The sequence below is a fragment of the Lynx canadensis genome, chromosome C1 (assembly GCF_007474595.2).
Source record: "Lynx canadensis isolate LIC74 chromosome C1, mLynCan4.pri.v2, whole genome shotgun sequence".
NCBI classification, from domain to species: Eukaryota; Metazoa; Chordata; class Mammalia; order Carnivora; family Felidae; genus Lynx; species Lynx canadensis.
Window position 1 is genome coordinate 61,546,195 of NC_044310.1, and position 25,610 is coordinate 61,571,804.

Sequence of the window (25,610 nt, forward strand, 5' to 3'; positions counted from 1 at the left end):
CAGGAAAGAGTATCCAATGGAAAAAAGACAGTCTTTTCAACAAATGGTGTTGAGGAAACTGGACAGCAAAATGCAGGATGAAACTGGACAACTTTCTCATACCATACACAAAAATAAATTCAAAATGTATGAAGACCTAAACATGAGACCTTAAACCATCAAAATCCTAGAATAGAACACAGGCAGTAGCCTCTTTGACATTGGCTGAAGCAACTTCTTACAATGCACTGGTTCTGATGAGCACTGGGTGTTGTATGTTAAGTGATGAATCACTAAATTCTATACCTGAAAGTAATATTACACTGTATGTTAACTGAGATTTAAATAAAAACTTGAAACTAACAAAAAAAATCTCTACCTTGAAATATTCTGTACTGCATTTTTAATGCATTTTTCACTGTGCAACAAAAAGTATTAAGTGCCTTCCAAAAATTTCTTCCTTTCTTCCTTATTAATAGAACCTTGGTTTTGTTTAACAAATAAATGTGCCTAGATAAAAATACTCATCAAGCCAGATTTCCTTCTAGTTAGAGGTAGCCATGTGATCTAGTTCTGATGGTAGAAGGCTTTCAGGTGGGACACCGGGTGGAGCTATTATTTTCAGACTTAGCTGACATATGCCTTTAGTTCCTACCAATCCCTTCCTTTTGACCTAAGTCTTGACAGAAGAAACTCATGGTCTTTGAGGGAATCCACTCACTAAATAGCAGAGCAAGATGCTAGAATAAACCTTGGTCCTTCATAATTTCCTTGAGAAACTACACAGAACTATCTGAACTTTTTGTTACATGAGAAAAAAATCCCTTTTTAGTTAGGTTTCTATCACATAAAGACAAACACAATCTGAATTGATAGCATTGGTTTCTTGCCCAGATCACTCCCATCTTAAAAATGTTTTATGTATATATAATGATTAAAAAATATAAATCCCCTCATTATATGCTTTTAGATAACTAACACTTCAAATTTCTAGTTTCATTTCATATAGTAAAGAAGAACATACGCTTTCCCTTTTTCAAATTGTGAGTATTTTCCAAGTAAACCCAAAAAACAAAGTTCTACAAATCATTATATGTCAAAATTAAGGACACACAGGGTCATTCTAGTTTTATTGTCTTATAAGACACAAGTTTTAATCACGTTACTAATTTGTTTAAGAATTAATAAATTCAGGGCGCCTGGGTGGCTCAGTTGGTTGAGCGTCCGACATCGGCTTAGGTCATGATCTCACGGTTTGTGAGTTCGAGCCCCGCGTGGGGCTCTGTGCTGACTGCTCAGAATCTGGAGCCTGCTTCAGATTCTGTGTCTCCCTCTCTCTCTGCCCCTTCCCTGCTCTTACTCTGTCTCTCTCTGTCTCTCAAAAATGAATAAACGTTAAAAAATTTTTTAAAAAAGAATTAATAAATTCGTTTCTGCATTAATGCCCTCCTGATAAAAGAATAACACTTATTGAAAAAGATCATGTGATCTTTATAAGATTCTTTATTTTCAATTTTCATAGTGTTTTTACACTCAGTAAGTGCAAAGAAATGTTTTGAAATATATATTTCCAACATTACTAAATAAATTTATATCCTCATAGATTGTCATTCAAGTGTTTTATATTGCTATAAATTAAATAATATCTTTCAATAATCAAAGAATAATAAAAACAATATTGCTTATAGCAGAAATAATGAATAAAAATGTATCAGTAAACTGAAAAACTATCATTCAAACATATTTCTTTAAATCTCTGCAACAAAATTCTGCCATAATTTGGTGTATCCATAGCTCTTTCAGGCTTACTCCATTTGTGATGCTTTCCATTCATGTTTTCTAGACAGTGTTTTTATTTTTGTTTCCAATTATTCTATTTCTGGTATTTTCAATCTTTTTTTTAATGCTTATTTATTTTTGAGAGAGCGCATGCACATGAGTGGGGGAGGGGCAGAGAGACTGAGGCGGGGAGTGGGGGGGGAGCCACAGAATCTGAAGCAGGCTCCAGACTCTGAGCTGTCAACACAGGACCTGATGTGGGGCTTGAACCACGAACTGCAAGAGCATGACCTGAGCTGAAGTCAGATGCTTAGCCAGCTGTGCCAACCAGGTGCCCCTCAATCTCTTTTTTTTAATTAAAATCTATTTCCCTCAGCTTAAAAATATGTGCAAGTTAGTATAATCTCACTTTTAAAAACCTCTCCCATTAGTCCTATTTCTGGCAGTTAAAGCATTATCTTTCCTCTGTCCAAAATTTTCCTGGAAAAGTTTCTATACTTAGCAATTACATATTAACCCATTACAATTCCATATCCATTCCCGTAAGTTACTGAAATTCCAAAGATGCAACCTCTTCAACAAAAGGTTTTCAAACTAGTTCTGTATCCATAATGTTCCTTGACCTTTTAAAACATCCTTCATTTTTTTAAAAAAAATTTTTAATGTTTTTCATTTATTTTTGAGACACAGAGAGACAGAGCATGAGCAGGAGAGAGAGAGGGAGACACAGAATCCGAACCAGGCTCCAGGCTCTGAGCTGTCAGCACAGAGCGTGATGAGGGGCTTGAACTCACCGACTGCGAGATCATGACCTGACCTGAAGTCAGATGCCCAACCAACTGAGCCACCCAGGCACCCCAAACATCCTTCATTTTTAAATCATTCTTTTCTCTTCACCTAAGTGATAATAAGCCATATCTCTGTTTTTCCTTCTACCTCCTGGAATTAATTTTCTGTTATCCTCATTGGTCCCCCTTCTTTCTAACCATAAAGGGAAACTGCCCCAATGCTTTGTCCTTCGGTTTTCATACTGATTCCTTTATTTTCCTGTGACAGCTTGGCTTCGGTCATGCCCTCAAACAAATGACTACTGAATTTACATCTTAGACCTGGAACACTATTTCTGAATTCCAGTTCTTCATTTCCAATGCCTGGTTAATATCTCCATACCAATATCCTGCCTCAATAAACATGACCAAATTTAACTTTCTAACAAAACTCTTTGAATGCCACCATTTCTGTACACTAAGTTACTTTTTGTCTCAGTTACCCAAGTTCAAAATACCAAAAGTATTTTCTCACTTCTTATTCTTATCTGCCCATATTTGGTCAGTTAAAAAAAACCCTGTCAAATCTTTGCACTGTCTATACTTTGTGATACAATGTTGATTGTAGGACAATTGTGGAACCAAGACAGATTTGAAATCCCAGCTTCATGACTGACTAGATGTCTGGTATTGGGTAAAGTCTTAAACCTTACTATATTTCATTTTCTGCTGTGAAATAATAATATCTCCCCATAACAAAGAATATGATGAAGAACAAATATTTTTCAGGAAGTCCTTCCCTATCTAGCCCAAGCCTCCATACTTTTTGTCCTATATTACTCTATTTTCTTTAGAAATTAACAATATCTAGCATTCTATGCTGGGTTTGTTTTTGTTTTTGTTTTTTAGCCTACATGTTTATTTCCTGGGCCTTCCCACTGAACTTTATGAAAGCAGAACATCTGTCATTATTATTTACCACCCAGTCCAGAATAATCTCTCTCACATATTAGGCAATCAATACATATTTGGTAAAGGAGTGAAGGAATAAAATATATAAAGTGTCTATAACAATGACTTTTACTGAGTGTCTGTCCTCTTCTTTACAATGTCTTCTATTTTCTTTGCCACTACTGTTCACTTGAATCAACCCTAATCACATCATTTCTGGCCTATAATAGTTTCTCTGCCCTCACCTGTCTCCTAACCCCCCTTAATCTGCTAGCAAAATACTGGATTAATCTCCTTTAAAAAAATTTGTCAATAACATTTATTCATAGAGCACCAACTATGATAGAACCACTCTAATTTTCTCCTCAAATAACTTCAATAGATCTTCACTGCATTCATTAAGAAATCTAAACTCCTTAGTATTCCTCCAATCTTCTTTTCATACCCCCACTAACTTCCTATTAATTGCTTAAATGAACATCAGTCATTTTGATTGTCCTTAAAAAAGACAAGTATGTTCCCACCTTTGATTATACCATACCATCCAACTAGAATATATAAATGAAAATCTTCTTTTAGGACCCAGGTTAAAACAACCATAATTAAACACTGCAGCACTTTTTATTTCTCTAAAATTTTTAACTGTTATTACAAAATCATTAATATACTCATAAATGTTTATAAAGAATTTATGCAGTTACAAAGTTTTCTAACTTCCTAATCTCATGCATAATCACTGTTCATTGTTTATATATCCTTCCAAATGTGATCACTTCAAATGATTTTCTGTTCTTCAATTGTCAATACATATATATGTATATTTAGAAATACTGACAACATTTTACAAATACTATTCTGCAACATACTTTTTTATTTCCTGTATCTCGGTACTTGAGCTTTCTAACACCTGCAGAGCTCACCCCTTTTTCTGAATTCTTACCTGATTTATTTGTTCTAATATTCATGTCATGAAGCATGTTTTTTAAATATTTTTATTCACCAATTTAAGTATTTTGTAATCTCCAACTAGATATCATTTCCTAATCACTTGTTTCAGCATTTTAAAAATCAAGATATAATGATGATTTAGTGCAGGTCACTAAATTAATTGTTTAAGAATTTAATAGTTTTATCCACTTCCATTAATATTCCGAATTGTTCTTTAAAGCATTGGGGGGGGGCAGGAAACTACTTCCCAAAGGAATCATTCAAATATGGAAACCTGAAAATTAGAGACTCACTTTCATTAAAAACAAATTTTTGAATCAACAAAAAGCTTCTAGAATTAAGAAATGAGAATAGCAAGGTGGCAGAATATAAGATTAAATTAAAATATCAATGTATTTCTATATATTAGTAACAAATAATCCAAAAATGAATTTAAGAACTCCATTCACAATATTGCCAAAATAAATAAAATACACAGAAATAATTTTTTTATTAAACAATACTTAGAGAATGGAAGAAGATCTAAATGAATTGAGAGTTCACATTCAAGAATGAGAATACTCACTATTGTAAAGATGGCAATCTCCACAAATTGATTTATAAATTCAATGAAATTTTTACCACTATTCCAGCAGGAATCATTGCAGAAATTGACAACCTGATCCTAAAATTCATTTGTAAATGCAAGGGACCCTGAATAGCCAAAGCAATATTGAAAAAGAAGAGTAAAGTTGGAGGACTCACACTTCCCTATTTCAAAACTTAACTACAAAGCTACAATAATCAAGAATGTGTGATACTGGCCTAAGGATAGATACACAGACCATTGGAATATAATCATTCAGAGTCCAGAAATTAACCCTTACCTTTTTATGGCTAACTGATTTCTGACAAAGATATCACAAACAATTCACCAGGGAAAGAATAATCTTGTCAACATATGGGGCTGGTATAATTGAATATCTACACGCAAAAAAAATGAACTTGGACCCTTACTTCATACCATGCATAAAAATTCACTGAAAATGAAACATAGGTCTCGATTTCAGAGCTAAAATTATTAAACTTCTAGGAGAAAACATAGAAAAATTTAGTGACCATAGAGAGATTTCTTAGACACAACATCAAAAGCATGATCCTTAAAAGAAAAAAATCATAACCTGGATGGCTTAAAACTCAAAAATTTTCTGCTCCAAAAGAGACCATTAACAAGATGGAAAATTCGCTGAGAGAAAAATCTTTGCAATACATATATCTAATAAAGGACTTAAACCCATATATCTACGCTTACAACTCAATAATAAGACAAACAACTCACTTGCAAGATGAGGAAAAAATTGGTATAGACATTTGATGAAAGAAAGTATATGCATAGTTAATAAGCAGAGAAAAATGTTTGTCATCATGACTCATAAGGGAAAAAATTAAAACCAAAAAAAAATATACCACTTTATATCTACTAGAATGTCTATAGCGTAAAACAAAAAAACACTAAGTGTTTGCAAGTACATAAAGAAACTAGAACCCTCCCACATTTGTGGTTTCTACTTTTTATTTTTTATTTTATTTTTTTTGTGGTTTCTACTTTTTAGAAAGCAATTTAGTTTCTTACCAAATTATGCATACACCTACCATACCTACCAGTAATTGCACTGCTAAGAATCTCCCGAAGAAAAATGAAAACATACGTCTACACAAAGACATGTAAGTAGGTGTTCATAGCAGCATCATTCATAATAGCAAAAACTGAAAATAATCTAAATGTCTATCAACTGGTGAATGGACAAAAAAAATGTAGTGTATTCATATAATGGAAAATCACTCAGCAATCAAAAGGAACAAACTATGCATATATGCTACAACATAAATGAGCCTCCACCACATCACACTAAGTGAATGAAGGCAGATCCATACGACTACATATTGTATAGTTTGATTCACATAAAATGTTTAGAGAAGCAAATTTAAAGAAACAGAAGCCAGATCAACAGTACCTAAGACTGCAGGAGGAAGTTGAGATTAACTGTGAATGAGAAAGAGGGAAACTTTTGGAGTGGTGGAAATTTCTAACAGTGGATTGTGGAGATGGCTATACAGCACTATCAATTTACCAAAATAATTAAATCATACATATAAAAAGGGAATTTTATAGTATATAAGCTATATGTCCTTAGAGCTATCAAAACATAACAGGGACCAAAAATATTTCTCTATAATTTGATATTTTTATGCTCAGCAATTTTTATGCAGTAGGCATACAAGCTTCTACAAATCCTCAGATATAAGACATTACTAATGTACTAACTAGTTCATCACATTTTAGATAAATGATACAGTATATATTAGTTTATATGATTTAGGTATAGAATCTAGAAGCTAAAATTTTACTTCCACAAATTTATTCAAAATGAAACTCTAATGAATCCAATTACCTTTTTAAAAAAATATTTTTTAAGTCTTTTTATTTATTTTTGAGAGAGACAGAGTGTGAGTGGGGGAGGGGCAGAAAGAAAGGGAGACGCAGAATCTTTGAAGCAGATTCTAGGCTCTGAACTGTCAGCACAGAGCTCGACGCGGGGCTTGAACTCACGAACTGTGAGAGCATCACCTGAGCTGAAGTCAGATGCTTAAATGACTGTGCCACCCAGGAGCCCTTCAATTACCTTTTTCAAAGCAGGGCAGAAATTAAAGAAAAGTCGGTGGTTATATGCTCTAAATCTTTCAGGAAGATGCCAGTTCTGAATTATTTCTTCATCAGAAATCACATGATGATCCAGTGCTTTGAGAGGCCATATACTGTTGACAAGAACATGTCTATATCCTTTTTTAAGGCTCACTGGACAATCAAACATAGTGAGGGCAATTAGACTTGGACAGGCAGATAACATACATATATTCTTTAACTTTGCAAACCCATTGTCATGAAGATAGAGGAGTTTTAGTTTCTTCAGTCCACTCCAAAATTTGGTATCTGGTAGACTCTTTATCTGAAATATTATCAATAATAACATCTTAAATACAAATGTTAATTTTCTATAAATTGCATGGAAAATGGAAAAATATTAAACATCTTCTAAAACTCAGTATTTTTCTTTTTTTTTTTAATTTTTTTTTCAACGTTTAATTATTTTTGGGACAGAGAGAGACAGAGCATGAACGGGGGAGGGGCAGAGAGAGAGGGAGACACAGAATCGCAAACAGGCTCCAGGCTCCGAGCCATCAGCCCAGAGCCTGACGCGGGGCTCGAACTCACGGACCGCGAGATCGTGACCTGGCTGAAGTCGGACGCTTAACCGACTGCGCCACCCAGGCGCCCCATAAAACTCAGTATTTTTCAAAATGGCAAATTTCTCATTAATAAGCCAAAAACGAATCTCTAGTTTTCCAGTGGTGACTGGAGTAAAAACATAATACATTGTTCCTCTGGACTAGGTTATCATTATTAGTATAATTAAAAGAATGGACATATATACTTTGTTCAGTAAAAATTTCTTTGTAGTAGGCCAATTCTAAACTTTTCTAAAGTACTTTACTGATGTAAAGAATTAGTGTGATATACCCCATTAACAAAATAAGGGATAAAAATCATATGATCATCTCAATAGAGAAAAGGCATTTGACAAAATTCAACATTAATTCATAATAAAAACTCTCAGCAAAGTAGATACAGAGAATATACCTCAATATCATAAAAGCCATATATGACAAGCTACAGCTAACATCATATGCAATGGTGAAAACTGAAAGCTTTTCCTCTAAGATCAGGAACAAGACAAGGATGCCCACTCTTGCCACTTTTATTCAACACAGTATTAGAAGTCCCAGCTAGAATAATTGGGCAAGAAAAAGAAACAAATGGCATGCAAAACCAAAAAGGAAGAAACAAAACTGTTACCATTTGCAGACAACATATTATATACAGAAAACCCTAAGACTCCACCAAAAAATTCTTACAACTGATAAATGAATTCAGTAAAGTTGTAGGATACAAATTCAGTATACAGACATCTGTTGCATTTCTATATACTAATAATAAGCTATCAGAAAGAGGAATTAAGAAAACAATCCCATTTACAACCGCATCAAAAAGAATAAAATGCCTGAATGAGTTTAAACAAGGAGGTGAAAGATCTGGACACTGAAAACAATGACAAATGTATGAAATAAATTGAATAAGAGAAAAATAAATGGAAAGATATTCCATGCTCATGGACTGAGAGAATAATGTTGTTAAAATAATATTGCCCAATGTAATCTACATATTCAGTGTAATCCCTTCTAAATTTCAAAGGCATTTTTCACAGAAATAGAAAAAGACTCCCAAAATGTGTATGGAAACACAGAAGACCCTGAATAGTCAAAGCAATCCTGAAAGAGAATAAAGCAGGATGCATCCTGCTCCCTGATTTTAAACTATATTATGAACCTATAGTGATCAAAACAGTATAGTATTGGCATAAAAACACACAGATCAATGTAACAGAATAGAAAAACCAGAAATAAACCCATGCATAGATGATCAATTGATTTATGATGGTGTCAGGAATACACAATGGGGAAAGGGCAGTCTCTTCAAGAGGCCATACACAAGGGCCTGTAATCTTCTCTGTATCATTCTAATTTTAGACTACGTACTGCTGAAGCGAACACAAGGGCAGTCTCTTCAATAAGTGGTGTTGGGAAAACCAGATAGCAACAGGCAACAAAACAAAACAAAACAGAAAAAAAAAAGAAACCAGACTACTATCTTACACTATATACAAAAATTAGCTCAAAATGGATTAAGGGCTTAACCTAAGACCTGAAACTATAAAAATCTGAAAACAAAACACAGGCAGTAAACTTCTTCACAATAGTCTTGGTAATGATTTTTGGATTTGACACCAAAAGCAAAGGACACAAAGGGAAAATATATCAAGTAAAAATATATCAAACTAAGAAGCTTCTGTACTGCAAAGAAAACCATCAATAAAATGAAAAGGCAAGCCAGTAAATGGAAGAAAGTATTTGCAAATTGTATGTGTAATAAGGGAATAATTTCCAAAATATATAAAGAACTCATACAACTCTATAGAAAAAATAAAATCCAATTAAAAAATGGACAGTGAATCTGAATACTTATTTTCTAAAGAAGACATCCAGATAGATGGCCAACATGGTACATGAAGGGATGCTCACTGTCTCTAATCATCAGGGAAACACAAATCAAAACCACAAGGAGATACCACTTCATATCTGTTAGGATGCCTTTTATCCAAATGACAAAAAATAACAAGTGCTGGCAAGGATGTGGAAAAAAGGAAACCCTTATGCACTGTTACAGGAATGTAAATTGGTACAACCACTGTGGAAAACAGTATGGAGGTTTCTTAAAAAAACTAAAAATAAAACTGCCATATGATCCAACAATTCCACTTCTCAATATTTATCTGAAGACTAGGAAAATACTACCTCAAAAAGATATATATACCCTCAATATTCATTGCAGCATTATTTATAATAGTCAAGACACGGAAGCAGCCTAAGTGATATATATATATATATCTCAAGTCATTATGTTGTATGCCTGAACTTAATATGTTATATGTCAATTATGTCATTAAAAAAATTTAAAAGTCCAAATAATTTTTAATGCAGGCTATTAAGAAGTAAAATATACCAAATCACAAAGTATTTACATATTTCTAATTCAAAAATTTTGCTTAAATTTAAATTTTTTTTTTCAACGTTTTTATTTATTTTTGGGACAGAGAGAGACAGAGCATGAACGGGGGAGGGGCAGAGAGAGAGGGAGACACAGAATCGGAAACAGGCTCCAGGCTCTGAGCCATCAGCCCAGAGCCTGATGCGGGGCTCGAACTCACGGACCGCGAGATCGTGACCTGGCTGAAGTCGGACGCTTAACCGACTGCGCCACCCAGGCGCCCCTAAATTTAAATTTTTTTAAAAGTAGTCTCTACACCAATGTGAAGCTCAAACTCATGACACCAAGATCAAGAGTTGCATGGTCTATGGACTGAGTCAGCCAGATGCCCCTTAAATTTTGTATTTTTATATATTTTATTTAGTTTTAAATTTTTATTTACATTTTATGTAAAAGACTGAAATACTGTAGATAGGTAACATACGTGTTTTTAAACATCAATTTCATTTATACACAAATATCTAAAATGCTATTGCTTACCTGATTTCCATGGAGATCAAGTTTGACTAATCTTATACAACTTTGAAGTGGATGAATATCTGTGATAAAATTGTTTGAGAAGATGCATACTCTCAGAGAGATACAGGATTGCAAATTTTCCATAGATTTTAAATGAAGGCCACTGAACTTCACAAAAACAAAATCTTTCTGATCTTCTATCATGTTGTCATTATAGTGACTCCATTCTTCATGACTGGTTAGTTCTTTTGTGATTGTTCCATGAAACATCTAGGCAAAATGGGAAATTGCTTAGAAAAGTTTTTTCAACTTCCAAAAATAAATTTGAAAACAAAAAATATTTGCTAATAGATAGAATAAAACGGGTAGAAAAGTTAAAATTAAAAAATCTAACTTGTAAGTGGAATCCAAAAACATTTAAAAAAAACAATAAAGAAACAAAAAGAAGAATCAGACCTACAAATATAGAGAACTTATGGTTGCCAGGCAGGAGGAGGGTGCACAAAATGGGTATTATAAATTTCTGTTATAAATTTCTTAAAGAAACAATTTACAATCACATTACTTATTTCTATGTTCAATTCAACTAGGCAGTTAAAATCTGGAATTCTATTAGTTTTAAAATAAGACTTATTTATCTAAAATTCCTGTATCAAAGCTTTTTAAAGTAATTTTACATAGTATTTCTTATAGATTTGAAATTTCCCTTACTCTGGGTAATTTAAGCTTTTACAAAACACAATTACCCAGTGATAGTTTAAAAGAGAATAACTGAGCTCAAGTGGCCTGAGAGCATTTAGTCAGATTAACCACCTTCCCTATTGGAAGAATCTTTCTACCATGTGAAGGTAAACTAGGTAGGCATAATCCAAATGAAAATAAATGTGAAAATCTAGATAAACCCTTGCACTCATTCAAGAGATTAGTTCCTTTTTATATGCTGACCAAAGCCTACAACTATAATTAAATTCTAAGTACCATCTAAGAAATTAAACAAAATGCAGATTCCTAGGCCCCATATCATATCTATGTTATCAGTCTCTGGGCTGAGAGTCAAGGAATCTGTAATTGAGCACATTCCTGGGTAAGTCATGGACACATTGAGAAAGAATAAAGACCCTGATATAAAATAAACAGATACGAACGAATCTTTATAAACTTACCAAGCTCTATAGGTCCTGAAATGAAAGGCAATATACAAAATGTATTCCATCATTTGGACTCCCTATTTAGAAAAGACCTCAAGTCTTTCCTCAGGCTCTCCTTTCAAAAAAACCTATTTTTTTCCATTCTGGCCTAATACAGGCAAACTCCAGTTTATAACAAGGGTTTATGAGAAACCATATATCAGGCATAAATCAGGATGTTTTAAGACAATGGGGTGCTCAAAAGTTTCACTTATAGAATCCAATTTTTGAGTCAATAACAATTCTGGAAGAAATCTGCAAAGTGAGAGTCATATACCAAGTGAATTTTTTTTCCTTTCTATTTGTGTAACCAAGTGATTTTTTAAAATTATTAATAGACTTTATTTTTTGGAGCTGTTTTAGGTTTACAGAAAAACTTAAGTACACAGAGATCCCATATATACCCCCATAACTCCCTGCACCTTCAGTTCCCCCTATCAATACCTTGCATTCGTGTTGTGAATGTGCTACAATTAATGATCCAATCTTAATGAATTATTAACTAAAGTTAAACTTTTTTAGATCATAACTTATAACAATCTCTAGACAAACAAAACACATCAACATGGAACAGCAGAGATCCCATTTCTTCATATAAAGCTGAAGTTGACTTTATATCTTTAGTCACAGCATTGGTACACGTGTGTGTGTGTGTGTGTGTGTGCGCGTGTGTGTGTATTTATATATATAAATATATATATATAAAATAGATGCACAGATAAACTATTATTTCAAGCATTCATTTCTCTGCTTATTCATCTCTAATAGTTTGATATTTCTTTACTTCTTTGTAGAAGATATCATCTGCCTAGCATTTATTTTTAGGGATTCTAAATGGCATTATTAACTAAGTATAGCTAATGTCTACAAACTTATCACAGGCAATGAAAGATTTTTATGTTAAACTTTTCTGTATTAATGCTATCCATATGTCACTTAAATGTGATGTCAATAATCTACCACTGGTATTATTTAAAGGTAGAATTTTTTCTATTTCCTTTATTGATCTCAGACACACTAGATAACCTAACTAAATGAAAACTTCTGTAATTAGTTAAGCATTCTAACTTTAGCTGTTAGTTGACTAACATTGCCACTAACTGTGAGTTCACTGATACCATTTTGTGAAGGTAACTGATACCGATACGTAAGATAACATAGTCCCTTTCCTCAAAATGCCTAAATATGTTCAAAATAACTTTTTAATAATACCCAGTGAGGGAGTTAGTGTGATTGGTATTATTGCCTCACTGAAAAACTTTTTCTTGCAGATAAGACATATAGTTTGAGGAAAAGAATTATTAGGTCACACAAATCCAAATTTGAGATAATCTTCATGATAGTACTTAATTGAATGCCTTTTTACTCATTTTGGACAAACACTTCCTAGATTTAATTAAAAAGATGCCAATTACAGACAGATAAAAAACCATCTGTAATAATTAAATAGTAAGGTAACTAGGGAACTCTAAAATTTCATGGCCTCATAATTTTTAAAAAATCTACATTGTCTAATTATTTTATGTTTAAACGCAAACCCATGAAAACAATAAAATTAAACATGGTTAATGAAATATGCGAAACTTCATTGTCTAGATAACTCTTAGTCATTACATTCCTGTACCATGCCTACATCCCCAATTTAGAAATTATGTATTTTTATGTTATATAATTTAATTGTTGCCTTTCCAATTATATTACATGTACCCTGATGTCAGGACATTTTTTTTTTGTGGTTAGCTATATATTTTTCATAGTTTAGCATGGGAACAAAAACTGAATCAGGTATAAATAAATAAATTGGCCAGAAATCCTACCTAGGGTGATCAGCTAAGAAAAAGAAACAAAAGGAATCCAAATCAGAAAGGAAGAAGTAAATTTTCTGTTTACAGATAACATGATCTTATATATAGAAAATCCTCAAGACTCCATGAAAACTGTTAGAACGTACAAATGAATTCAGTAAAGATGGGGACACACAATAACCATGCAAAAGTCATTTGCATTTTATATATACTAACAATGAGGTATCTTAAAAAGGAAAAAAACAATCCTCTTATAATAGCATCAAAAAGAATAGGGGCACCTGGGTGGCTCAGTCGGTTGAGCGGCCAACTTCGGCTCAGGTCATGATCTCGCGGTCCGTGAGTTCGAGCCCCGCGTCGGGCTCTGTGCTGACCGCTCAGAGCCTGGAGCCTGTTTCCGATTCTGTGTCTCCCTCTTTCTGACCCTCCCCCGTTCATGCTCTGTCTCTCTCTGTCTCAAAAATAAATAAACGTTAAAAAAAATTAAAAAAAAAAAAGAATAAAATACTTAGGAATAAATGTAACCAAGGGAGTGAAAGATCTGTACACTGAAATCTCTAAGACATTAATGAAGGAAATTAAAGATACAAACGAATAATCCTGTGCTCAGGAACAGTTAATATTCTTAAAATGTCCATTCTATCCTAAGTCAACTACAGATTCAATACAATTTTTAATAAAATTCAAATAGCATTCTTCACAAAAGTAGGAAAAATAATGCTGAAATTCATATGGGACAATAACAACAAAAACCCAAAAATCTCAAGTAGGCAAAACAATTTTGAAAAAGAAAATGAAGCTGAAGGCCTCATACTTCCTGACTTAAAAACATATTACAGATTCACAGTAATCAAAACAGCACAGTACTGGCAAACAAACGAACAACAACAACAAAAAAAAAAACAATAGGCGCACAGACCAAATTACAACAATTGAGAGCCCAGAAATAAACATATACATATATGTCAACTAATATTTGACAAGAGAACAAAGAATACTAAAAGAGAGGACAGTAATTTCAATAAATGGTGCTGAGAACACTCTCTATTCACTGGAAAAAGAATAAAATCTGACTCTTACACCACTTATTAAAAATACCTCAAAATTTGGGGCTTCTGGGTAGCTCAGTTGGTTGAGCGTCTCACTTAGGCTCAGGTCACGATCTAGTGGTTCGTGGGTTCGAGCCCTGTGTCAGGCTCTGTGCTGACAGCTCAGAGCCTGGAGTCTGCTTCAGATTCTGTGTCTCCTTCTCTCTCCGTCCCTTCCATGCTCATGCTCTGTCTCTCTCTGTCTCGCAATAATAAATAAACATTAAAAAAAAAAACTAAAAATACTCAAAAGTAAGTCAAAAATTAAGTCAAAAGACTTAAATGTAAGACTGGGGACCATAAAACTCCTAGAAGAAAACATGGGAAAAGCTCCGTAACATTGGTCTTAGCAACGATTTTTGGATATGACACCAAAAACACAGGCAACAAAAGCAAAAATCAACAAGAAGGACTATATCACACTGAAACACTTCTACACAGAAAACAAACAATAAACAAAATGAAGATGCAAATTATGGAATGGGAGAAAGTATTTGCAAACATCTAATAAGGGATAAATACCAAAATATAAAAAGTACTCATACATATCAGTAGCAAACCCCTCTTCCTCCTCCTCCTCCTCCTCCTCCACCTCATCATCATCATCATCATCTAATTTTAAAATAGGCCGAGGACTTGAACATTTTCTTCCCCCAAAAAGACATATAAATGGCCAACATATACATGAGAAGGTGCTCAACATCGCTAATTGTCAGGAAAATGCAAATCAAAACCATAATGAGATGAGGGAACAAACCCTTGTGCCCTGTTGGTGAGAATGTGAACTGATACAGCCACTATGGAAAATGGTATGGAGATTCCTCAAAAAATTTAAAATGGAACTACCATATGATCTAACAATTATATATATAAAATATATATTCTAGTATATATCCAAAGGAAATGAAATAACTATATTTCAGAGATATCTGCAACTCCCAAGTTCATTATTTACAACAGCCAAGATACAGAAACAAGCTAACTGCACACTGATGAACAATTAAAAAAATGTGATATATAGATATAGATATATTTTACATAATGTATACACACATACACAATAGAACATTGTTCAGCCATGAGAAAGAAGGAAATTCTGCCATTTTATACAACATAGATGGATTTTGAAGGGTTGATAGTAAGTGAAATAAGTCAGAGAAAGACAAATACTCTATGATCTCAATGTGAAATCTAAAAAAGTTAAACTCATTTAAACAGAGAGTAAATTGGGGGTGCCAGGTGTGAGCAATATGGGGTACAGGAAATGGGGCGATGTTGGTTAAAGGTTACAAACTTCCAGATCTAAGATAAACAAGTTCTAGCAATATAACACATAGCATGGTAACTACAGTTAACAATATTACATTGTATACTTAAAAGTTACTAACAGAGTATATCCCAAATGTTCTCATCACAAAATAAATAAATAAATAACTATATAAGATAGATAGATGTGTTAACTAAGCTTATTGTGATTATCATTTTGCAATATTTGTGTGTATCAAATCATCATATGGTACACATTAAACTTATACAAAATTATATGTCAATTATATCTCAATAAATCTGGAGAAAGACTTCTTTTTTAAGTTTATTTATTTTGACAGAGAGAGAGAGAGCATGCACGTGCACACAAGCAGAGACAGGAAGAGAGAGAATCTCAAGCAGGCTCTGTGCTGTCAGCGTAGAACTTGATCCCATGACCTGAGATCATAATCTCACCTGAAATCAAGAGTTGGACACTTAGCCAACTGAGCCACCTAGGCACCCCTAGAAAAAAGACTTCTAAGTACAAATGACAAAGTATCTCTCATATAGATTGAGATCTATCGTTAATTCCTTGAAATCCTTCCCTTCAAATTTCCACAACCAATATCCAAATGCCTGCAAAAAAGAATACATTTTTCATTTATTTATGCTGCATAACAGAATACCCCAAAAATCTACTGGCTCAAAACAACTACTGTTTATTATTTCTCAGGATTTTGTGGGTTGACTTGATTCAAGTAGGCAGTTCTTTTCCAAGTGATGTTAACTAGAGATTCAGTCTTGGTGTTCATCTGCACTACACTTATGATGGCTAATATGCAGTTCTGACACATTGGCAAGGACCCTGGAGGGAAGAGTCAGCTGGGATGCTGGGATGTATGGGTCTCTCTCACCACACTGTCCTAGGACCTCTCTCCATCTACACAAGCCTTCCCTGTGTCATTCTCTCACATGTCTATTTGTGTGTGTCCCCATAGTAGAATAGCAAGACTCTCTACATGGGCCAAAAAAGTATAGAGGCAGAATCTATCAGGCCTTCTGAAGGCCCAACTGACACAGGTTTTCCTTAACTACATTCTTTTGGTTAAAGGAAGTTATTTTGCTTTTTGAACTTATTTTTTATCTTATGAAGTAGAGAAAGAAGAAACAAATATAAGTTGTTCTGAGCTTCGTGATCTCAGGCAAGTTATGTACCCTCAGTTTGTTATACATCCAAGCTCTGTGCCTCAGTTTCCTCATCCATACAATGAGAACTCCAATAGCACTTAGTGGATAGAATTATTATGAAGACAAAATGACTTGGCATAAAGGTTTTAGAATACTGTCTGGCATGTAACAAACACTATAAATAAGTGTTACTAAAATAAATCTGGCTCAATTAACAACTCAAAATAGAATGTAATCTTCAAAAAGTAAATTAGGACACTTTTGGTTTCTGGTCCAGGATATAAGGAGCTTAGAAGATGTCATACCATTCTAACAAATAAAAAGATGAACAAAATGAAAAGTCAACAACTCTTCTTAGATTCACCAGAAAAGTGAGGTTACATGAAAAACCACTGAATCAAAATTCAGAGATAGGCAGGTGGATACAAAGATTCAGAAGTTACTGGAGCAAAAATTCACCAAAAGAAACCTCTGCAGGAACCAGTGCCTGGGTAGGACTGTGACTGACAAGTTATTAGGGGCTTAGTGTTGACAACTCAGATTTAGAAACTCCAGCCCTTGTACTTCTGTGAGATTAATATCCAGGAGCTCTACCAGGTCCTCAGATCGAATATTGGAGAAAAATCTGCTTGTGCCTCTGAGAGGAGACAGAAAAAGAATAATTTTGAAATACACAAGATCACCCTGTTCTTCTTAACAAGGGCTACCCTAAAGAGAAAATATTTAACACACAATAAACTGAGGTTTTACCAGAGCCTAACTGATCTGGAAGTAGGGAAATATCCAACTACATCTCCATCAAGCCTTCCATTTGGGAGAAAGGAAGTACACAATTACAGCCCACTCTAGCCATCTTGTCCCACCTAAGATTAGGAAGGCTGAGGAGTACTTGTGAAATTCACAGACTAGGGAGCACAACCTCACTTAAAGACTGAGACTTATCCACACCTTAACACCACACCACACGCTATTTTACTGGAATTCTTTTTACCAGTACATGATGCCTGGCTTTCAAAGAGAAAATTGCAAAGCATACTAAAAGACAACATACAGCAAGCATTAGAACCAGATTCACATACTGCAGGGATGTTGGAATTACCAGACAGAGAATTTAAAACAATTATGATTAATATGCTAAAGACTATAAAGGAAAAAAAATAAACAACAAACAAGAAAAGACAGTATAAAGAGAGATAAAAATCTTTGAAAAGAATCAAAAAGAAGTGTTAGAGATCAAAACCACTGTAACAGAAATGATTATTATCTTTGATAGGCTCTCTATCTCTTTAGTAGGCTGGATGGTCATGCCTAAGGAAAGAATCTCTTTGTTTGGGTATATGTCAATAGAAATTTCCAAAACCAAAAAGCAAAGAGAAAAAAAAAAAAAGAATCACTGAAAAAAGCTGAATAAAATATTCCAGAACTTTAGGATAACTACAAAAAGTACAACATATACATAATGGAAATACCTGAATGAGAAGAAAGTGATATAGGAAAAGAAGAAAAATATGAAATAGTAAATATGTGAGAATTTCTGCAAATTAATGTCAGATACCAACCCACTGATCCAAGAAGCTCAGAAAACACCAAACAGGATTAAAAAAAAAAAAAAACACTGGGGGTGACGGGGACACTTTACCCATAGAGCAGCAAAATTCAGAAGTATATCCAACATCTCCTAAGAAACCATGCAAGCAAGGAGAAGATAGAGTGAAGTATTTAATATTAAGAGAAAATAACTCACTAATATAAAAAAAAATTCAGAAGTGTATCCAACATCTCCTAAGAAACCAGGCAAGCAAGGAGAAGATAGAGTGAAGTATTTACTGTTGAGAGAAAATAACTCACTAATATAAAAATCTATGCCCTGTGAAATTATCCTTTAAAAGTGGATAAGAAATAAAGACTCTTAAACAAACAAAAATTGAGGGAATAGGTTGCCAATATATCTGCTTTGCAAGAAATGTTAAAAGCAGTTTGTTAGAAAGAAAATAATATAGTTCAGGAACTCAGATCTACTTAAAGAAAGGAAAAGCAGTGGGGAAGAAACAAGTGAAGATAAAATAAAAAGCTTTTATTTTTCCTATTTTTAGTTGATAGATAACAGTTTGGTCAAATACTAATGGCAAACTATATTAGATTATCTATGTATATATGTATATTCGTGTATGGATATGTATAAATAAAATGAATGGCAGCAATGATACAAGGAACAAAATGGAAGAATTAGAGATATCATGTTATTAAAAAATGTTTAAACTACATGTAAAGTAGTATATGTGATTTGAGAGTGGATTTAAGTTAACACAATAATGAGGGCAGCTAATAAAAAAAAGAAAAGAAATACACTGAGATAAGATAGAAAATGAAATCATATACAATGCTCAATTAAACCACAGACAGAAAAGAGTAGAAGGTTAAAACTGGAACAAAAACAAGAGCAATTAAAACAGAAACAAAATATAGTAGATATTAATTCAACTATAGAACTAATCAATTTATTTTTTTTTTTCAACGTTTTATTTTTATTTTTGGGACAGAGAGAGACAGAGCATGAACGGGGGAGGGGCAGAGAGAGAGGGAGACACAGAATCGGAAACAGGCTCCAGGCTCTGAGCCATCAGCCCAGAGCCCGACGCGGGGCTCGAACTCACAGAGCGCGAGATCGTGACCTGGCTGAAGTCGGACGTTTAACCGACTGCGCCACCCAGGCGCCCCAAGAACTAATCAATTTAAATATCAGTGGTCAAAGCACCAACACAAAGACATAGTGGATCAAAGTTACAGTGGATCTTAAGCATCCGACTTCAGCCAGGTCACGATCTTGCGGTCCGGGAGTTCGAGCCCCGTGTCAGGCTCTGGGCTGATGGCTCAGAGCCTGGAGCCTGTTTCGATTCTGTGTCTCCCTCTCTCTCTGCCCCTCCCCCGTTCATGCTCTGTCTCTCTCTGTCCCAAAAATAAATAAACGTTGAAAAAAAAAATTAAAAAAAAAAAAAGTTACAGTGGATCAAACAGGCCAACTACACGCTGTCGACAGGAATGGTACTTTAAATGTACTGACATATAAATGAAAAGTAAAGTGATAGAGATGAATTCTATCAAACATTTAAACAATCAATTCCAATCCTTCTCAGACTCTTCTAAGAAAAGGAGAGAACATTTCCAAACTCATTTTATGAGATCAGTATTAACCTGATACTAAAACTAGAGGATACTACAAAAAAAATCATAGGCCAGTATCTCTGATGAACACAGATGCAAAAAATTCTCAACAAGACATTAGCAAACCAAATTTGACAATGCATTAAGAGGATCATACACCATGATGAAGTGGGATTTATGCCCGGGAAGAAAGGATAGATCAATCTCCACAATTCAGTATGTACAATGACACACTACATTAACAAAATGAAAGCTAAAAATCATATCATCATCTTGAGAGCTGCAAAAAAATGCACTGGACAAAATTCAACATCCTATTATGATAACCTGAGTATTTCAACAAATGGTATAGATAGAGCATAACATAATAAAGGCCATATATGACAAACCCACAGTTAACATCATATACAACAGTAAAAACTTAAAGCTTTTCCTCTAAGATTAGGAACAAGACAAGGATGCCCACTCTCACCAGTTTTATTCAACACAGTATTAGAAGTTCAGAGAGCAATTAGGCAAGAAAAAGAAATAAAAATCATCCAAATTGGATAGGAAAAAGTAAAACAGTCACTATTTGCACATAACACTACATAGAGAAAACCCTAGAGACTACCAAAAAAGTCTTAGAATAAAGAAATTCAGTAGAGTTACAAGAAATAAGAGTAATATACAAAAATCTGTTGAGTTCCTATACACTAATAATGAACTATTAGAAAGAGAATTTAAGAAAACAGTCCCATTTACAATTGCACCAAAAAGAATAAAATACCTAGGAATAAATTTAGCCATGGAAGTAAAAAACCTGTACAATGAGACAAATATTTGGAAAGTTATTCCATGCTCATGAACTAGAAGAATTAATACTGCTAAATGTCTATACTACCCAAAACAATCTATATATTCAGTGCAATTTTTATCCAAATTTCAATGCCATTTTTTACAGAAATATAATAAATAATCCTAAATTTGTATAAAACCACAAAAAAACTAAATAGCCAAAGCAATCTTGAGAAAGAACAACAGGCTGGAGGCATTATACTCCCTAATTTCAAACTGTATTACAAAGCTATAGTAATCAAAACAGTGTGGCATTTGCATAAAAAATATAGATAAATGAGGCAGAATAGACACCAGAAGTAAACCCACATAGATGGTCAATTGATTTATGGCATAAGAGCCAAAAATATACAATGGGGAAAGGTGAGCTTCGTCAATAAATAGTGTTGGGAAAACTGGACAGCAACATCCAAAAGAATAAAACTGGACCACTATCTCATACCATATACAAAATTTAGCTCAAAATGGATTACAGACTTGAACTTAAGACCTAAAACTCCTAAAAGAAAACATAGGCAGTAAATTCCTTCACAACAGTCTTGGTAATGATTTTTGTATTTGACACCAAAAGCAAAGGACACAAAAGCAAAAATATATCGAGTAAAAATATATCAAACTAAGAAGCTTCTGCACAGCAAAGAAAACCATCAATAAAATGAAAAAGCAGGCTATTGATTGAAAGACAACACTTGCAAATCATATATGTAATAAGGGGACAATATCCAAAATACATAAAGAACTCACACAACTCAATAGCAAAATAAAATGCAATTTAAAAATGGGCAGTGAATCTAAATACATATTTTGTAAAGAAGACATCCATATGGTCAACATGGTACATGAAGGGATGCTCATTACCTCTAACCATCAGGGAAATACAAATCAAAACCACAAGGAAATATCACTTCATACCTGTTAGAATGGCTCTTATCCAAAGGACAAGAAATAACAAGGGTTGGCAAGGATGTGGAGAAAAGGAAACCCTTATGCACCATTAATGAGAATGTAAATCGGTACAACCACTGCAGAAAACAGTATGGAGGTTCCTCAAAAAACTAAAAATAAAACTACCACATGATCCAACAATTCTACTTCTCAATATTTATCTGAAGACTAGGAAAACACTAACTTAAAAAGATATATTCATCCCACATATTCAATAGGCCAAGATATAGAAGCAGCCTAAGTGCCTACTGACAGATGAATAAAGAAAATGTGGTATATACATAGAATGGAATAGTATTCAGCCATAAGAAAGAATGAAATCCTGTCATTTGCAACAAAGATAGACCCTGAGGGCATTATACCAAGTGAAACAAATCAGACAAAGAAAGAAAAATTCTGGATGATCTCACTTATACGTGGAATTTGAAGACAGAAACAAAAAATCAAGCTCATAAATACAAACATTTGTGGTGCAGAGGCAGGGGTAGGAGTTGGCAAAATAGGACAAGGGGTCAAAAGGTACAAATTTCCAGTTACAAAATAAATAGGTCATGAGGAGGTAATGCACCAACTGATGCCTTTGGTTAATAATATTGTATTGCATATTTGAAAGTTGTTAAGGGAATACATCTTAAAAGTTCTCAACATATGAGAAACATTTTGTAACTACATATGGTGAGTACATATGTAACTACATAATTAATGACACTATTGTGGGGATCATTTCACAATATATATAAATACTGAGTCATTATGTTGCATATCTGTAGCCAATGTGATATTATGTGTCAATTATACCTCAATTAAAAATGTATAATAAAAATAATAATTGGATAGCAAAAATCATTTAATAGCAAAAAACCCTTAATGTCTTTGACAGTATAATTAACTAAACTATTTAATATCATCAATGGAATACTATAAAAGCATTAAAACTAATATTGTAGAATGGTTAGCAACATGAAAAGCTGTTAATAAATAACAAAGTTATTGTTTTCATTTATATATATTTTTCACTGAGGAGTGTCTGGATAGCTCAGTTGGTTAAGCGTCTGACTCTTGATTTCACTTCAGGTCATGATCTTAACAGTTCATGAGACTGAACCCCACATCAGGCTCTGTGCTGACAGCATGGAGCCTGCCTGAGATTCTGTTTCTCTCTTTGCCCCTCCCCTGCTCACACACACACACACATATACCCTCCGTCTCTCTCTCTCTCTCTCTCAAAATAAATAAATAAACATTTAAAAATATTTTTTACTGAATTGTACAGTTTAAAGGGGTGAGATTACAGTATGTGAATTAAAAATATTCTTCTGTGGCACACATTTAAAAAAGTAAAAAAAAAGTTAAATGATGGCAAAATGTATACCATGCTAACACGAATCAAAAGAAAGCTGGGGAAGATATAATAGTTCAGATAGAGCAGATTTCAGAGCAAGGAAAATTATCAGGGATAAAATGGAGGTATTACATATTGATAGATTCTGTAAGAAGACATAACAATCTTAATGGGCATGTGCCTAAACACAGCACTAAATCACCTGACGGAGGCAAAACTGAGAGAACTTAAAAGGAGACACAGATGAATCCACTATTAGATTTGGAAACTTCATTGAACAGATAGCTTGAGAAGGCAGAAAATCTGTAAGGACATAGCTGAAGTCCACAACACCATTAGTCAACTAGATAATTGCCACCTATCTACTACTTCATCCAACAGCGGAAGATTCTCAAACTCAAGCTCAAGCTCACATGGAATATTTGCCAAGACAGACCACAATCTGGGCCATAAAACATACCTTCACAAATCTAAAAGAACAGAAATCAGGGCACCTGGGTGGCTCAGTCAGTTGAGCGTCCGACTTTGGCTCAGGTCATGATCTCGCAGTTCGTGAGTTTGAGCCCCACATCGGGCTCTGTGCTGACAGCTCAGAGCCTGGAGCCTGCTTTGGATTCTCTGGAGCTTGTTTTGGATTCTGTGTGTCCCTCTCTCTCTGCCCCTCCCCTACTCATGCTCTGTCTCTCTCTCAGAAATATATAAAAAAAATTTTTTTTAATTTAAAAAATAATAAAATAAATAAATAAAATAGAAAGCATACAATGTCTGTTTCAGACCACAGTGGAATTAAACTAGATATCAATAAAAGAAAGATAGCTTGAAAATATCAAAATACATGGAGATTAAATAACATATTTCTAAATAATATACAGCTCAAAGAGAAATTTAAAAATATTTTGAACTAAATGACAATACACCTTATCGAAATTTGTGGGATGCAGTCAGAGCACCCGGGTGGCTCAGTCAGTTAAGCAACGGACTCTTGATTTCAGCTCAGGTCATGATCTCACAGTTCCAAGGGTTCCAGTCTTGGTGTCAGGCTCTGCACTGGCAGCACAGAGCCTCTTGGGATTCTCTCCCTCTCTCTCTGCCCTTCCCCCACTTGTGCTCTCTATCTAACTCAAAATAAACTTCATTTTTGGTTTTTTTAATGTTTATTTGTTTTTGAGAGACAGCACAAGCGGGAGAGGGGCAGAGAGAGAGGGAGACACAGAATCTAAAGCAGGCTCCAGGCTCTGAGCTCTCAGCACAGAACCCAATTCACGGCTCGAACCCACCAACAATGAGATCATGACCTGAGCTGAAGTTGGACACTTAACTGACTGAACCATCCAGGTGCACCAAAAAATTAACTTTAAAAAAAATGTGGGGGTGCCTGGGTGGCTCAGTCAGTTAAGCATCTGACTTCAGCTCAGGTCATGATCTTAGGGTTCCTGAGTTCGAGCCCGGCGTCAGGCTCTGTGCTAGCAGCTCAGAGCCTGGAGCCTGCTTTGGATTCTGTGTCTGCCTCTCTCTCTGCCCCTCCCCCATTCACACTTTCTCTCTCAAAAATAAATAAACATTGAAAAAAAATTTTTTTAATTATAAAAAAAATTGTGCGATGCAGTGAAAACTGTGCTTAGAGTGTAATTCATAGCATTGAATTCACTTATTAGAAAAGAAGATCTAAAATCAGTAATTTAAGTTTCCACCTTGGGAAACTAGATCAAGAATAACAAATTAAATTTAAAGTAAGCAAACGAAAAATAAATCAGTAATAAATATATTTTTAATAAGTACATTTGCAAAAAAGTATAATCTTTGATTATATTTTCAAATATTTGGGGATGGGACCATTTTGTCATTATCTTATCCTATAAGTCTCAATAAATATAAATTCTAAAAAAATTTTCTATAAATTCTAGAAATGTTAACTTTAACCAGATAATATGAAGGGTCTTTTTTTTTTTTTTTATATATGAAATTTATCGACAAATTGGTTTCCATACAACACCCAGTGCTCATTCCAAAAGGTGCCCTCCTCAATACCCATCACCCACCCTCCCCTCCCTCCCACCCCCCATCAACCCTCAGTTTGTTCTCAGTTTTTAACAGTCTCTTATGCTTTGGCTCTCTCCCACTCTAACCTCTTTTTTTTTTTTTTTTTTCCTTCCCCTCCCCCATGGGTTCCTGTTAAGTTTCTCAGGATCCACATAAGAGTGAAACCATATGGTATCTGTCT

At 34.2% G+C, this 25,610-nt stretch overlaps 1 non-coding gene across 1 annotated transcript in view; it reads right to left on the minus strand.

The window, feature by feature from the left end:
* Nucleotides 1–7,092: 7,092 nt before the first annotated feature.
* The window catches only part of LOC115521880, a 36,817-nt gene continuing 18,299 nt past the window's right edge, over nt 7,093–25,610 (minus strand). The window contains exons 2-3 of the transcript XR_003971191.2: nt 10,609–10,857; nt 7,093–7,260 (exon numbers count right to left, since the gene is read on the minus strand). This is a non-coding gene — a transcript (uncharacterized LOC115521880). The remainder of the gene's footprint in view (nt 7,261–10,608; nt 10,858–25,610) is intronic.